The sequence below is a fragment of the Lissotriton helveticus genome, chromosome 7 (genome assembly GCF_964261635.1).
Source record: "Lissotriton helveticus chromosome 7, aLisHel1.1, whole genome shotgun sequence".
Classification (NCBI taxonomy): Eukaryota; Metazoa; Chordata; class Amphibia; order Caudata; family Salamandridae; genus Lissotriton; species Lissotriton helveticus.
In genome coordinates, this window is record NC_136068.1 from 548,785,189 (window position 1) to 548,801,048 (window position 15,860).

General features: G+C 44.1%; 1 long non-coding RNA gene across 5 annotated transcripts in view; it reads left to right on the forward strand.

The window, feature by feature from the left end:
- LOC144768736 (uncharacterized) overlaps positions 1-15,860 on the forward strand; it is a 152,081-nt gene that overhangs the window by 37,388 nt on the left and 98,833 nt on the right. For 4 of the 5 annotated variants that reach the window (XR_013598620.1, XR_013598618.1, XR_013598621.1 and 1 more), the window contains one exon: positions 10,399-10,522. This is a non-coding gene — a long non-coding RNA (uncharacterized LOC144768736). Of the gene's footprint in view, positions 1-10,389; positions 10,523-15,860 lie in introns of all 5 variants that reach the window. The other variant, XR_013598619.1, reaches the window with a different exon arrangement.

The following is a 15,860-nucleotide window of genomic DNA, read 5'->3' on the forward strand; positions in this document are numbered from 1 at the left end:
CCGCAATTCTATCTGCTGGAAAACCTGAACGCAGTGGCACGGAAGAACATAATGTTCGTGCGCCTCCTAGGCCTGTGTTCTACGGCCACTTACAGATGGGCCCCCTCTTTGAGGGGGGGGCGTGCAGACTGTGCACATACCCCACAGAATCATGGCTGCATCTTTTGTGCTGTTGCCCAGCTATGGTTGCCCCCAGAAGATCACTTTTAAAACCCATATTTTTAAAATGGGGCATTAGGTCATGCTGGGAGGCGACGGCCCTGTGCTTTACCTCCACAGACATTCAAGCGCTCGCTAGGATTGGAAAGTTTGTGAGACTCCTGGCATAATCTCTTTTCACCCTCCCCGGCCCCAGCGCTGCCTGTCCCTCCATCTCAAAAACTTATTACAGACTTTTTTGGCCCCCTAGTTTAGCACCTCCTGTCTTAATCCTTTTATTTCTGGGCTAAAGCAATAATGTAATAACACTGGTAACTATAAGATTGTTTTTATACGTACAGACTTTTTAAAACTGACAGTGTATCCCGCCAGTTTTGTTCCTTAATGTGATAACTGTGCCCAATGTCGATATTTTATAGCAATGGTTTTAATTAACTGCGCTAACCAAATAAACTACTTACTTACTTACTTGGGTCGCTGTTTGTAGCGCTAAACTGGAAGCAGACCTGGTGAGTGTTCGTGAAGATGAAGGGCTCACAGGCTTTTTTTTAACAATTTTAATATGTGAGGTTGTTATCGCTGACTCCAAGGGGCGAGAGGTATTGACTGGTATCACTGGATTCAGTGGGTCCTGTGATAGCTGTGGGATGGATCCTTTGGGGACCAATGGAACCGTAGCCAAAGTTAAAACTTGTTGGGGTGACCTTGCATGTATTAACCCACCCAAAGATGATCGTGTGGCTAACAAAGGATCCAACGATAAGCGTTGTTCTGTCAGTTCAATTTCGTGCTTCAGAACGACTATCGCTCTAATTAAAAACTGGTCCAGTGTCCCCCACCACTGACCCACTTGTAGCAGAGTTCCTCCAGTTACCTCCTCTGTTTGACATTGCAGATTTATAACCACCCCGGCAACCAAACTCAAAGTCACAATTGTCAAAGGGTGGTTTGAGACAAATGTGGAGCAGTCATGTAATCACCAACCTTAAAGCACAAAATTAAGGGGGGGGGGGGGGCAGGCCCAGCCCAGCCTCCACCGGACTCGAACGGGCCCGCCCTTGGCCCGGGCTTTGCCCGGGGCGCACCCCCCGCGAGAGGTAATGTAGCGCTTGTGGGCGGGTTGGGCACAGGTGAACTCTCTCCCCGGGCTCCTGGACCTTAGAGTCCCAAACGGCAACACAGCAATAAGCGCCCAAGCACAGGTCCTTCTCTGCGAGCGGCACAATTATCAATTATCAATAATACCAAGATAATGTACTTGCCACTAGGTGAGACAATGTAAGGGGAAAGTAAAAAACCGCCTCCTAGCAAGGTCTATGAACAATCCATACATTTTTGCCCCAACCATTGCTATATCTGCGCTAATACAGAGGATTTAGTGGCACCTCAAACACACCGCCCTGCTCAGTGATTCAGCCTGAAAGTCCAACCTCTGATATCCGGTGCTCTGTAATTGGGCGCCAACTGCCGTTTGTTGCTACTTGTTTACCGCGGTCCGATGTCTGCTATCCGCTGGCGTCCCGAGCTTGAGCTAAGGAAATTGAGGAAAATGCTGTGAGTAAGAACTCAGCGGCCTGCCGGTCCGCCAGTAACTGCTGCTTATTTACTTCATTCCGAGGTCCGCTTGCTCCCCGCTACCACTCCACTGCCGCACTGGGGGCTCTCTCGACACACAAAACCCTCCGGTCTCCACAGAAGTCCACAAAAGATTACAGCGGTTCGCCGGCAATTGCCGCTTGTTTGTCGCGGTCCGACGTCCTGCCCGCTAGCGTCCCGCTGCCACTGCACTGCCGCGCTAATAGCTTCCCACGAAGGAACGCGCGGTCGGCAGCAGGCAGCTCGCAGCTCGTCCCAGATCAGAGCACCAGGCCTCCCGGTCTCCTCATTCACTCACTCACGCACTCTGGCGGTGCCCGGCACCCGCGCCTCTCCGCCGACCGTTGTCCTCAATATGGCCAAAGGGCAGCTCCAGGGATCCTCCGATACTACAAACTGTGGGGACTGCTACTCAAGGCACTGTAAAAGCAGGATATATGTGTTGGGCTTGGAACTGAGCTCAGCTCAATGCGACCACTCCTGCCGCCAACTTGTCTGAACAGTTGCATCTCCTTCCACCAACCTTCCAGACACCTCCACTCTGCAGGACTCCTACTTACCAACATCACATGCATATACAGAACCGGATCAATAGGACACACATTCTCTTACAACCCCCCTTTTGCCATCAGTGGCTCCTACTCTGTTCTTTAACTCCACAATGAACTGAAGACCCGACTTTTCAATTAATCAACCTACCCATAGGTAGGGTTAGGCGCAACCACCTACTCTGCACTAGGCTACCCTCCCTGGTGATAGTATGCTTTACAAATACACATACCAGGAGAGGACCGGACATAATGTCTGTGACCCGAGAGGGTCACTGAAGGACTGGATTGGACCACCCTTGTAACCGGGGCAAAAATGTGTTCAAAGGTCGGTCGGTTGACTCCCTAAGTGGTAACAGGGACACAAAAATCTGTAAGAGGCTTCTTTCTGAAGTGACCATTTGACCAGTGCCAATTTGATCACACCTGGACCATGCTGGTGGACTTCGCCGAAGAGAGTATTGACCCCAAATTGCTGTTCCTAAGGTTCTGGAAACCTTGTTTATGTCTAACTGTACTTTTTCTACTACCTCTCAAAAACTGGGAGTTACAGTAAAATTGACGGGGTTCTTTCAATGACTGGGAAAGCAGGTTTCTCCCACTAGGAACATCTTCACAGCAGCAATTCCACTTCAGTTGGCCATCAATAAGAATGTGTCTGGCCTATTGGAACTAATCATTGGATACAGCTAGCAGCCTTGGTCCACTGGATGATTGTGAGCTCCGAAAAACAGCCCGAGTCCGAAGTTCGAAATCTTGAGTGGGTGAAGGTGTCAACAGTATCCAGCTGGCAAGAGTATATCACTTGGTGCAAAATTTGAATTGCACTGCTGAGAGTTTTTATCTGCCAAAATTAACAGCTTCCGCAGAACCTTATCAAGCACCTATCCAACTTTGTGAAGACTTCTTCATATGCAGCCTGCTGACTTGACCCCCTGAAGTTTTCTAATTTCCGTGTTTGAGATCCCAAAGTAAAACTTCTGACCGGGTCGAACCTGGTTGGTGTATACAACTCACCTGCCATTGCAGTTGATTTGAAATCTCGCCTAGGTCCTGGTTTACCTTCTCAACCACTGGATAACTTTGTCATTTTGCACTTTCTGGTGCTATTTGTCCTAAAAATGTCCCCAATGTAGGAAATACACCTTTTTCTGTAAGGTCACTCCAGACTTTTCACTTTTTGATGGACCCTATTTTTTGCTGTGCATTTTACCTCTACTAAGTAGTGTAAAAGTACCTGTGTTCCCCTTTAAACATGGTTAGATTGGCTTATTTTTGATTGGGACTTTGAATTTGTCAGAAGTTGGCCTGGTATATGATGTCCACTAATTAAAGTGGGCACCTGGCACCAGTCCAAACATCCCTTATGGTGATTTAGGAGGTCAGGGATAACCTTAGAAAGCTATCCAAGTGGTAGCTTTTGAGAGCAGCCTTCAGGCTTAGTTTTGAAGGAATGTTAAACAGCTTCTTTTACCAGAATGTAACCTTGATGTATTCATCAGTATTTATACAAATATGTATTTATTATTATAACACACCTTTAATACCTCACAGTATCTGATGCACGGAGATAAACACAAAGCACACAATACTGTAGCACAGAAACAAACGTAAGTAGCACTAATACTCAGTGGGAATCAGGGGGAGACCAAACCATATACTAAAACAGTGGTATAAGAACCACGACTCGAGCCAAGACAGTGTCTAGAGGTTGTAGAATCTCTGGGACCCCAAGGATCCACCCAAGGTGAGTAAGTATTGACCCCACGGAGAACGGGTGCAGTTTTAGAACACGACTGCGTGCTACGTACAATTTAATGGGAGTGTCGCGGTTGCAGTTTTAGTGTTCAAGACCCTTCCCAGTGGTACGAAGAACCCCTTTGGAATATAGAAGGTTGGAGAGCCACCCCACTCTTGGATACCGAAGTACCAGAGTTGCCTATTCCAGGGAAGCCAGGTGCATAGGGTCGAAGTGGCATTGGAAACCGCCTTCGTTCTCAATAGGAGCCTTCAAAGAAATGCCACTGCTGGAAAGAAGAAGAGTGTAAGGTGGAACCAACAGGTGGATTCTTGAAGGAAGGAACCTGAAAGCAGAGGGAAAAGAGTCTGGGTCTCTCAGGAGTGACCAGGGGCTTGGTAGATGAATGCCTACCGATGTGAGGTGCTTCAGGTGTGAAGAAGGCGACCTTGACTCTGCAGCCACGGGGACCAGGAGATGTCGAGGATGACCAGTAACCGGATATGAGCTGCCCCAGGAAGGATGTCGAGTACTGAGGGGTTGGTGCCCGGTAGGAGCACCAACAAGCATTGGCAGTGGCAACCCATGAAGGTTGAGGAAACTCACGTTGTGGCCCAGCAAAGACCAGGAGACTCACCACAGCAAAGGGAGTCAGGGCAGGCCTGGAGCAACCAGGGAGCCCAGTTGTCCTTCAAATAGACCCATAGGCCCGAGGCACAGGAGTCGTGTGAGGACCTCTAGTTTCACAAAGTAACAGCTTGCAGGGTACAGAGTGCGAGGAGGCCAAAGTTCTTTGTACGAAATGTGTGCAGAGGATGGGGCTATCAATAGTCCAATGCACTTAGTTGGGGAACGCCAACAAGCATATGCAATTGCAAAAGTATGCGATGCACAGGGGCTCGGGTTATGCAGTCCTCATGAGGGATGATGGTCTCAAACTCGGTGAGAGGGCAGAACAACCCTTAAGGAATGTAGGAACCCACCTCCTGTGTTGCTTTAGCCTTTGGAGTCCGCAGGAGCTCAGGATCAGCAGACCGGTCCGTTGGGTTACAGTGCCTGCGAATGCAGGGGAGTGACTCCTTCGCCCCAAGGGAGATATTTCAGTTGTCCTTGATGCCCCACAGGTCCTGCACGATGCCTGTGTAGTGCACGGGCACAGACGATGCTTTGGTCGGAGAGGGAGAGGAAGTTCGGCCCAGACAAAGTCCAGCGAAGTCCGGAGTGTCCAGACAGTCTAAGGTCAATGGTTTCTTCATCAGAATCTTGTCCACCTCGAATCTAGGGTCCTCAGCCAGGTAAGCCCTTTTGTACTCACGGGAGAGGGTTGGACAGATTATGGGGATGCTACCAGGGTAGGGTCAGGACAGTGGGGAGGATATGCCCCTGTCCTTTGTCCAGTTTCGCTCCAGAGCGGGAGCCAATGGCTCCCAGGACTGGTTTGAACTGGACTATGCACTGGGACACCAAGTGTGCCCCAGATACAGTCTTTCAGGCACTTTGGAAGTGCACCTGCCCGCTCCAATACACTAAATTCTGTCTGGGAGGTGGTCACACCTTCCTGTGACAGGATGCCTATTGTCCTGCCTTATCCGGCTTGAGCTTTGCTCAGCAGCAGGAGGGCAGAAATCTGTCTCTGGTCGACCGCAACTATTTTGTGGTGTCCGGGTCGAGAAGGTGTGTACCGTGAAGACCAGGGACCCCACGAAGCTCGCTTCAGAAGGGTGGAATCATACCTCCCACACCGGTTACCGGTGTAGAGGTAAGATTCCAAGGTGTTTGATACCAAACACGACATGTTTTGTTGCAGCCGTTTTCGAGATAGCATTTTATGTGAGCATATAATGCACCTCTACCCATATGTCTGGCTACGTCACCGAGAACTAGGGAGAATGGTCTCCAAAGACTGCAGAGGGGCTCTGCTCATGCAGGGGCACCCTTCACATGAAACCAGGCACTCTGCCTTCAAGATGGTCAAGACCTGCTAGAGGGGTGACTGATAGGTTTTAAGTGTAGTGACCTATAGATATAGTAAACCTATATCTAAGTAAGTGGTGCAAGCACCAGCTTACGCAGGCTGCAATGGCAGGACCCTAGTTCCATTTTGCATGGCCCCTCATGGGTGGCATAATACATGCTTCAGCCCATGGGAGGCCCCTGGGGTACTTATGCCCTAGGTACACGTGTACCATATACTTGGGACTGACAAGGGTACCCCAGTATCCAATCTGGAGTGTACCTAAGTACATGCATACCATTTTAAGGAAAAAGCAGATATACTGGGGTCCTGATTAGCAGGATCCCAGTCAGACTAGTCAAAACAGTGTAACATCAAGCAAAAAGTGGGAGGTAACCATGAGAAGCAGATCCTATTTTCCTACATAAGTTGCTTGTAAGTCCTACTTATATGGTGTAGAAAGTACACCCAGGGTTTAAAGGTTAATGCCACCTTGGGATTGCAGCACCTATTGTGCCATCTACTACCCGAATACCATGAGTAACCTGACTGCTGTAGTGTTAAACTTGCAGTGCAACCTTTTAAAAGAACCCCTTATGATAGGTAAGAACATCCCTTCAAAATATTAGTAAGTCACTCCTATATAAGCCTCGTAGCCCACAACATATGGGGCATTGTATTTAAAAGTGTCATATGTACAAAATTAATATTACTATGTCCCTACAATGACTAGCCCCAAACAGCTATTTTCGTTGTGGCATCCTTGGTTATAGTGATGGAGCAAGGACTCGTAGAAAAGAGACTTGTTTGGACGCAATCCTCTCGCGTGACTTTTAACCCTGTATTAACTTTGCATTGTTAAATTAAAATGCTCAACAGACTACACTATAGAAAATGAAGCTTGCCTATGTGTTTTACTATCGAGTAACTCGAGTGAAATTCTAAAATGGCTGCTAACTGAAAATCTTTAGTATACATACGTTTACTGCATCTACGTAGTATGACATACTTTCGCTTGGAGGGAATCTTTTGCGCTTGCGCAGTGGCTGACAAAATGGCTGTTTTGAACTCACATGCTTGGCATCTGCTTTGCTGAAAACTTAAACAAGTTATTTTACTAAATGCTAACGCAGGGTTAGAATAGAGATAGGTGGTATACAGTGAAACCATTTAATATTGATTTTAACATGTCTTTTTTTACTTTTCAATAGTGCTTATTATGGGCCTATTTATGTGAACCATAGTCTGTTCCCTCCTGATTTGCTGCACATGCGTAGTACAATTGAGCTGGACGAAGCGATGTCATCTTGAATACCGTCCAAGGTTAAGAAGGGATACTTTTCCTGGGAAATGGAACAACAGTCCACTGACACGGATGGAAACCTGTGAACTTTTATAATTTGTGACAATAATGATATGAATGCGGGTGGGAATAAAGACTTACGAATAAAGTTGAATACAGAATTAAGGGGATAGGTTTATTAACAAAGGGAACAAAGGGATAACTTAAAAGAGTGAAATGTAAGCATGGTGTGCTAATCACCCTCACTTGCGTGTCCAATCAGAGTTAGGAGTTTCATGATATTGAAACATTGGGAGGTACATGCATATTATAGGGTATAATTGAGGTCGTTCCTACCTAGTTAGTGTGAGCTTGAGACCGGACTGCTGCCAGAAAAGACTTCGATGCTCAATGCTGCAGAGGTCGGGATGCTGTCGGAGTGACGGGAAAAAGCTGAAGAAGAATCGAATGCAGAGCCACTTTAACTTAAATTAATTCACTTAGAAGAAGATCGCGGAAGAATCTCGAGGAGGAAGAGCGTGTCAGAGAGGGGTGCTATGAAAGCGTCTGTGGTAGAGAGGTCATCTATCCTGTCCTGATTCCTGTCCTGAAGCCGTTATCGCCTGATCTTTCCTGGGGGACCCTACCTAGCTCCTTGGCCAGGGGATTGGTTTTCACACCATTCTTGGTAAAAATAATTACATGTCTGTTTATGAGCCTATGTTCTTTCCTCTTTATCCTCTCCTTTCCATACATACTCATTGCGTAGTATAACTCAATGCATTTGATAATTGATTTATTGAATTTTCCATCCTATTAGAAGACGTAGTCCGATCTGTACTTTGTCAGTGATTCACATGAAATTATTTCTTAGATAAAGTTTTAAAACACTTCCCGACTCTGTGTTCATTTAATATTTGCAAGTAAGTTAATTTATGTCATTTCACCATCAACTATTTCAACTAATGGCCCATCGACCAGAGGAAAGAACTATTGATAAGTGAAAGATCAGTTCAGAACCAGAGGTAACTAATCTTGATACTGGTAAGAAATTCATAAAACATGACCCCAGCCGTTATCACCAGGTTGTTGTGAATAAGTGTATGGGCCCAGGAGAGAATATAGTATTTGAGTACCTGTTGCTGTTAAGCCGCTTGGATCAATAGTATGTAGAAAAACAATGTACAAATTAAAAAACTAATACTGTTTCTCGGGATTGAGAGCAGCCCTAAAAATAATTAAACTATTATTTTTATTAGCTAATAAAAATTAAATTCAGTGGTGAAGTTTTATTTTTAAGACATATTAAGGTAAAGTAACTCTTAGAAAGTTACCCTTTTCCTGTCTGAAGCTCCTGCGGGTTAATTTGCATTAGCAATCTAGCTTCTACCAGCCTGTGCTTAGCCTTGAATAGTAGTAGCTGAAGTGTGAAATGTCTCCCAGGAGAGTAAAAAGCATGGACTGACCTGAATGGGCAGAGATGACTCATCATGTGAGCTCAACAGCATAAGCAGGGTGAGAGTTGTGGACTGGACCTTCTTTGACAGCATAATGTGAGATTCTGTTTACAGGTCTATTGAGCCACATGTTATGTTATGTTACACTTGGGGTTTACTTGAAAGAGAGAGAACAGGATGCCAATAACATTCTTGTAGATCCCCTGCCTGGTTACTGAATGACCCTGCTTTTGTCCTACCAGACTTCTGTCTCTGGGTTTTTTGTTGATACAGTGGCTGCTTCAAATTGGATATCAGTGTTCGATGTGAGAGGACACTAAAATTACCATTAATACACTCCCTACACACACAGACACACACACACATCCCCAGCCTGTGAGCCCACGTTTAGTGGTGCCGAAGATCTTCACCTTCTTGATTTCCCCTGACCCCACGTATTTCGGGCCTGTTTGTAGGAAAGTAAACAGGAATTATTGCAAACGTGTAAACCAAGGACTGGGAAGCTTTACTTCATTAGTCAGAGAGGACCTGGAGTGTCCTACGGTGTTCCCCACCCACAATCCGGTGAACAGAGCAAGGTTGGAGATCACACACCCTTGCTCAAGACACTTTCTGTGACCTAAAGAAAGAAGTGGACTCCGAGGACCAGCTGACCTCATGTGTAGCTACAGGTACACAAGCTGCAAGAGACCTATTCCTGGAAATACCCAAATGTCCAGTTGCAAATGGACCTGCTTTGAAGTTTACTGTGGGTCTCTGGCTGTCACCCTGAGCGTCTCTAAAGACCTGAGATCTTGGGGCCTTTAGAAGTGTACTCCTGTGGTTGTTTGGCACCAGACGAAAGTTTGAAAACTTTGAAAAACTTTCTCCAGAAGTTCAGGAAGACCTGCATGATATGATAATGCATCAGGCCTGCATTTCAATGGCATTGGAATGAATTTCAGATTTGCTGTAGTCAAGACTCTAATGTTAGATTACGACTCACCTGAAAACCAGGTTTTTCCCTTGGTGAGATATGATGCTAAATCCTAATACCCCCAAGACCCTGCCTCTTAAAAACACTCTGTGCCAAGTGAGAATCCCAGGGGAAAGGGGAATGGGACAAAATTTAAAAATAGAAAAAAAACACTGCAACCTCTGGTTCGTAGTACTTCTGGTGCACTGATAAGCTTGTACCTTCAGCTTCGTTTTTGACACTATATCGTTGCACTGTGCTTTTGTCTTTAAACAATAAACAAGATATAGATATTAAATACTGGATTCAGATTACTCATATATCAACTTGTGAATAATAGCAAGATACGTTCAATGCCTTCTATTATTTATACCTCGCTAGTAAAGGTTGCAACTCTTATAAAACATTGCTGTTCAACCAATCATTCATGAAAACATTCTTTGGTAGTGTTTCTTAATTACACAGGAAAGAAACAAAGCATACTAACCGTTACACAAGATTAATTCTTGGTATAAGTGTCTCCCATAATAATGCAAAGAGTAGTTGTCAGAAACTTTCTTTTTGATAACGGAGTTCTTATTCATATAAGCCTCCTTCTTTAAAATGCAAAAGAAGCAACAATCGCCGTATTCCATTAAGTCTGAACTTAATTCTTGATTGTTTGTTTTTCGTTTGTTTTTCTTGTTGATTTGCTGCTGAGGGAATGCAGAAGCGATGCTAGACTCTGGAAGGTTACCAAGGCAACGGGTGCCGAAGAGTGAATGACACACAGGAAGTCCGGACGGAGAAGATGAGCCTAGGAACTGGAGTCGGATCAACGTGCTGGAATACAGGTAAGCGGGAGAAATAACGAGGCCAAGCGTTTCTGCTAGAGAGACTTGCGTTTTTTATAGCTCTGGGACGGGTGGGGTTTACTCGTGCTGGGTGTAAGACTCATTGTCAACTGGCAGAGTGCTGCACATGGAAAACGGGTGTGGCAGCACATGCAAAGAAAACCTGAAGGCCTTAGTCATGTTTACAAATAGTTATTTGACACATATTACTCATGCAGGGTGTATGACTCATCATCAAATTGGCAGAGTACTGCACATGGAAAATGGGTGTGGCAGCACATGTGGAGTAAACCTAGAGGCCTTAATCATTCTTACAATTAGTTTCCAATACACCAATGTTATTTAAGCTTGTAAAATAAAATAAAACAAAGAAAACAACATGTCCACTTTCTAATATTTTGTACAACTTCAATGCATATGTGTCTGACCGTAACGTCAACTCAAAGGTTTGCTTCCTGTCATTCTGTGGTTCCAGAATTAGTTCAGCTTCGTGCGTAATTCATCTAAGCAGCTAAAAAAATGACTAAGGGCCTAATTTAGATTTTACCGGACAGTTTACTTTGTCACAACTTTGAAAGATATCCCTTCTGCCAAAATAAAAATCCCATAATATCTTAGGAGATCTATATCTCGACAGATGGGAAATCCGCCACTGTTGTGATGGAGCAACCCTACCACCAAGATCTAAATCAAGCCCTAAGTCTCATTCTGCTGTGGCCTAACAATCCAGAAATCGGTTCCCAGCGACCCTGAGTCCAAGTCCATGGTTGGCTGACCCCTTCTTCAGCCCGCAACAATACCTGCAGTGTAAATCTGAAGGTTCATCCCAACCGCGACCTGCTCCGGAATGAGAAACCCAACGTCAAACTACACCCCTGCACCTGAAGCACCTGAGCCTTGGGGACCCCAACAGAGGATGTCCCTGTGACCCACAGCATGCCACCTTACCTCTGCTGTTGCTGATCTTCTTCGTGTAGCCCCCAGTTCAACTACTTCAGTCTGTTTCCAGCACTGAATTCCCCCTTTGATTTGCATTAGGTGCCCGACATCGGGTTTGCACCCGACCACCCCTGTGCGGCTGGCGGTGTAGATTTGGTGCTGCCTTGCGGCTCCCCCAGTACTTGCCTAAACCTCTGAAGCTTGAACCCATCAGCCGCTTTACCTACCTGCAAGCAGTGTGTCTTCAAGTACCCACAGTCACCATTGGTTAACATTGGGCCCAAACTCCAGATTTGACCTCTGCACCTGGCTGCCTCCAGAGCCGCTGGTGATGCAGTGTTTGTGCTTACCTGTACCTTGCCCTCTGCTGACCTCAAATCCTGGAGACTGTAATTGTAAATTGTGTACTTACCTGTAAAATCACACTGTTGTCTTCCTTCAGTAGAATAACATTGCTCACTTAGTGTATGCGTTTTTGATCTGTAAAATATTGCTATTTCTAAAAACTGTATAAAAACATTCCAATTAAAGTTCTTCAATCAAGTCCTGAAGACTGGAGCAATCTCTTGACACCTGTCTTCCAACACTGTACTACCGGGAACATACCTAAATCTTGGCAAAGGAGTATAGTGGCTCCCCTCTTGAAAAAAAGCTCTAGATTAAATACAGCTAACTACAGACAAATTGCTCTCCTTGATGCCATGGGCAAGATTTTTGCAGCATGTGTATTGGACCATTTAAAAGACCGGTCATTTTCAAACAATGTGATTCCTGTGATACAGACTGGATTCCGCCCAAACCGTTCGGTCACCGACAATATTGCTATTCTTCAGACTGTCCTTATGTAGCCCTAGTATCACAAATCTACTGCGCCTTTATTGAATATTTAACCACTTTTGATAGTGTAGATAGACCAAAGTTGTGTGAAAAGTTAGTGAGTTTAGGAATACCCCACGAACTCCTAACAATAATTACATGTCTGCACACAGCAACATAGTGTAGAGTTAAAGTGGGGAGAAAAAGGGGCCTTACTAGTCAAATCTCTACAATGAACAGCCTTAAACAAGGGTGCCTTCTTGTCCCTTTGCTATTCTCTACCTACATAAACGACCTCCCAGGGTACCTTTCCCAAATCAATAACTTTTTCCCTGAACTAGCACAAAGTGAAATCCACAGCCTAATGTATGCAAACGACATTGTCATACTCGACCGCACCCCTATCGGTTTACAAAGAAATTTGGAAGAATTAAATAAATATTCAGAAGAGAACTTTCTGGTTCCTACTATCTCCAAAACAAAAATTCTACCTTTCAGAGGTAGAAGTAAATTACCATCTTTTTCTTGGTCTCTAGGAGGTAAACTGATAGAGACAGAGAAAGAATATGTTTATTTGGATATTTTCATACATCCTCCAAAATGGTTCCCATTTTCAGCATCTCGGGCGGAAGGCAGATTCCTATTTTGGGGCACTACAGAGATTTCACTGCTTCACAGGGAACAGGCATTTTAAATCTTTGCTGGAGGTTTATAGTATTGTCTTACGGCTTGGAATATACACAGATCAAAACCTGGCGACTAGTAGAGGTAAAAGAAGGGTCTATTCTACGGAAAATGCTAAAAGTAACAAATCAGTCTAGTTCCCGCAAAAGCTATACTTCTCGAGCTTTCCTTAACAAGTTCATACGCTCAATCTTTTTCTAATATTCTACGGTGGGCCTTTAACCTTAAGACATGTATTAAATCAAGAGACCTTTGGAGAAGACTCAGAACTATATACTTTTAATAGGAATCTTGAATTTGCCCTCGAGGTATCTCAATGCACTGTCGCACTTTTGAAGGTTTGGTCCCCAGCCCATTTGAAGATCTTTTTAATACATAAGACGCCAAGAATAAGTTTTGCACTAGATAGAGAGTACTGTTTCCAATTAAAGTACTTTAGAAAGTTGCAGAAACAAAAGTATATAAAACTCCCAAACATTATATACAATTCCAACTAGAACACAGAGTAAGGAGATGTATTTTTCTTTTAGGACGAGGAATTTGTCTCTTAAAACTTTACTCCTCCAGGTGGAAGGGCCCTGAACAGTCTTCAGGCATGTGTGTCCTGTGTAATGGAGGAGTACAAGATCTTTACCATGCAGTTTTTGTCTGCGCAAATCAGAACTTGCTAGAGGCACGACAACATTTTATAAACCCAATACATTTTAGAGACAATGTCATTTTAATTCAAGACCCAATTACATTGTGCAAATCCCCTCCTAATTAATTTGTTTGCCACAATCTGTTTAGGTTTTTTAAGAGTTTCTTAGAACTGTACTAAAAGCATGGAGCTTGATTAGTTAAAAACTTATATACATCTATTCATGAATCTTAACCCATTGTTGTTATATGAGTTTTAATGCAATCTTAAAATGTTATATCTAATTATCTAATATTATGAACTTGCATTTGTGGACCTCCGATGAGATCTGAGTCAAATACAATTTTGATTGATTGATTGATTGATAAAAACTGTATATATATCTTACTAAACGGTAATCCTGCACAAAGTATTAATTTACTGCATTGGAAAGTATTGCCAGTTTGAAAACTGTACTTACCTGCAACTAAGTTTCATTGGTTCTAGTAATGAAAATAACAAAGTAAAATGTTATAAACTATTGGTCTTCGATTTAGTCATTGAGTGTGTGTTATCGTATTGTTTATTGATATTTCGAAACATTGTTTCATAATCAAAATAGTATACATAAGTTAAGAACATCTTAAAAAAAAATATAACACACATAAAAACACCAGTAAATAACATTAAATATCCATGAAATCAATCAATGGGGTGTAAAATCACAAGGGAGCATTTCCAACCTAGCTTTGTGTGGCTTTTAACACTTTTCTTCTAATTATCCAAGCTGCTTACAAGAATTTAGAGACTGCCACCAACATGATCGAGGGTGTGTCACTTTTGCATATTCTATATGCCACACCTCTCTACAATAAACAGATGGATCTACACATGGGTGCAAACCATTTGGACCTTGGTTTACATAGAAGGGGCAAAAGAACAATATGTGTTTGTCACTTTTGCCTGGAGTTTGGCAGCATGGGCAACACTCAGATTTCTGGTTTACCTCCCTCCTTTTGCTGTAAGAGCTGCTACAGGCAAACACCCATATTTAAATTGTAGGTATAGGGCTGGCACCCATAGAGGGAGTATAAAGTCCAGGAACACCAGGCCCTCACACACAGACTTGTGGCAAAGAAATTCACGTCAGACTCCCCGGCGATGTGTTGTGATGTCTAAGACGTCTCGCTTTCTCCAGAACCATCTTCTTTACGCAACAACATGCCCTTCTTGAATGGCCTGTGGCTCGCTCCAGAATTTCTCAAGGCCCACATTAGAGAATGCAGGTTTGGTTGGATAAGGTTGCTACTTGTGGCAGCAACTGCCTGCCAAGATCTAAGCTGTTCAGGTCTTTGGCGCTGGCAACCTTATCCCTTCCTCTCATTGAAATGCCAGTAAAGGAAGCCCAGAGGTTGAATATTAGATCATCTCTGGTTTAGGTGTGCGCCTGAGGTAAGTAAGTGGGGAACAATCAATTGGTCCCTAAAATTCACAACAATCAGATGCCCAATAGGACTTGGAAATGTGTGTAATCATTTCTTGCCTGAGTGTGTACACCACATGTTTAACACAGCCCTCTGATAAGCCTAACTGCTCGCCCACACTACCACAAAAGAGAGCAATAGTATTATCTACTTTAGCCTCAGGGGATCCACTGGACTCTGTGCACACTTTACCTTACTTTGGCATAGTCTATACAGAGCTAGCTTCCTACAGAAACTATTATATAGGGGTGAGGAGAACTCATAGAATTCGCTATGCAGAATTACACAGTTACACAAAAAATCCACAAGATTCTGCAGAGTTCCACAAGCAGGTGGAATTAGGCACGTCACCCTGCTCGTGCTGATTTTTAGAGCCAGGAGCTTGTTCCATACTAAAAAGTCACAGTGAACGTCACCATTCGGTGTATTAGAGGGTGTCGATTCTTGACCTGATTATGTCCCCGCTCAAATAGAAAAACTCCGCCGCACGGCAGTTGAGGGAATTTGTCCATAAATCCACGTTTGCAAAAGGGAGGAAAAGAAGAAGATGGAAAATAGTAACAAATCAGGTATAAAAAGCACCTGCAAGAGTGAGATAAAGAGGCAGGGAGAGTCTGGTGGTGGAGTAAAGAGGCATGTAATGGAATCAAGAGTGAACAGCCTTTGTATTCAGCACCCTGACTTTTGTTAATGCCAACAGTAGGCTTCTGAAGAAAGCTTCAGGGCCAGCACTTTGGGCCAGATGTACAAAGCATTTTACCACTCGCAAATAGCCCTTCGAGCCGTTTGCGACTGG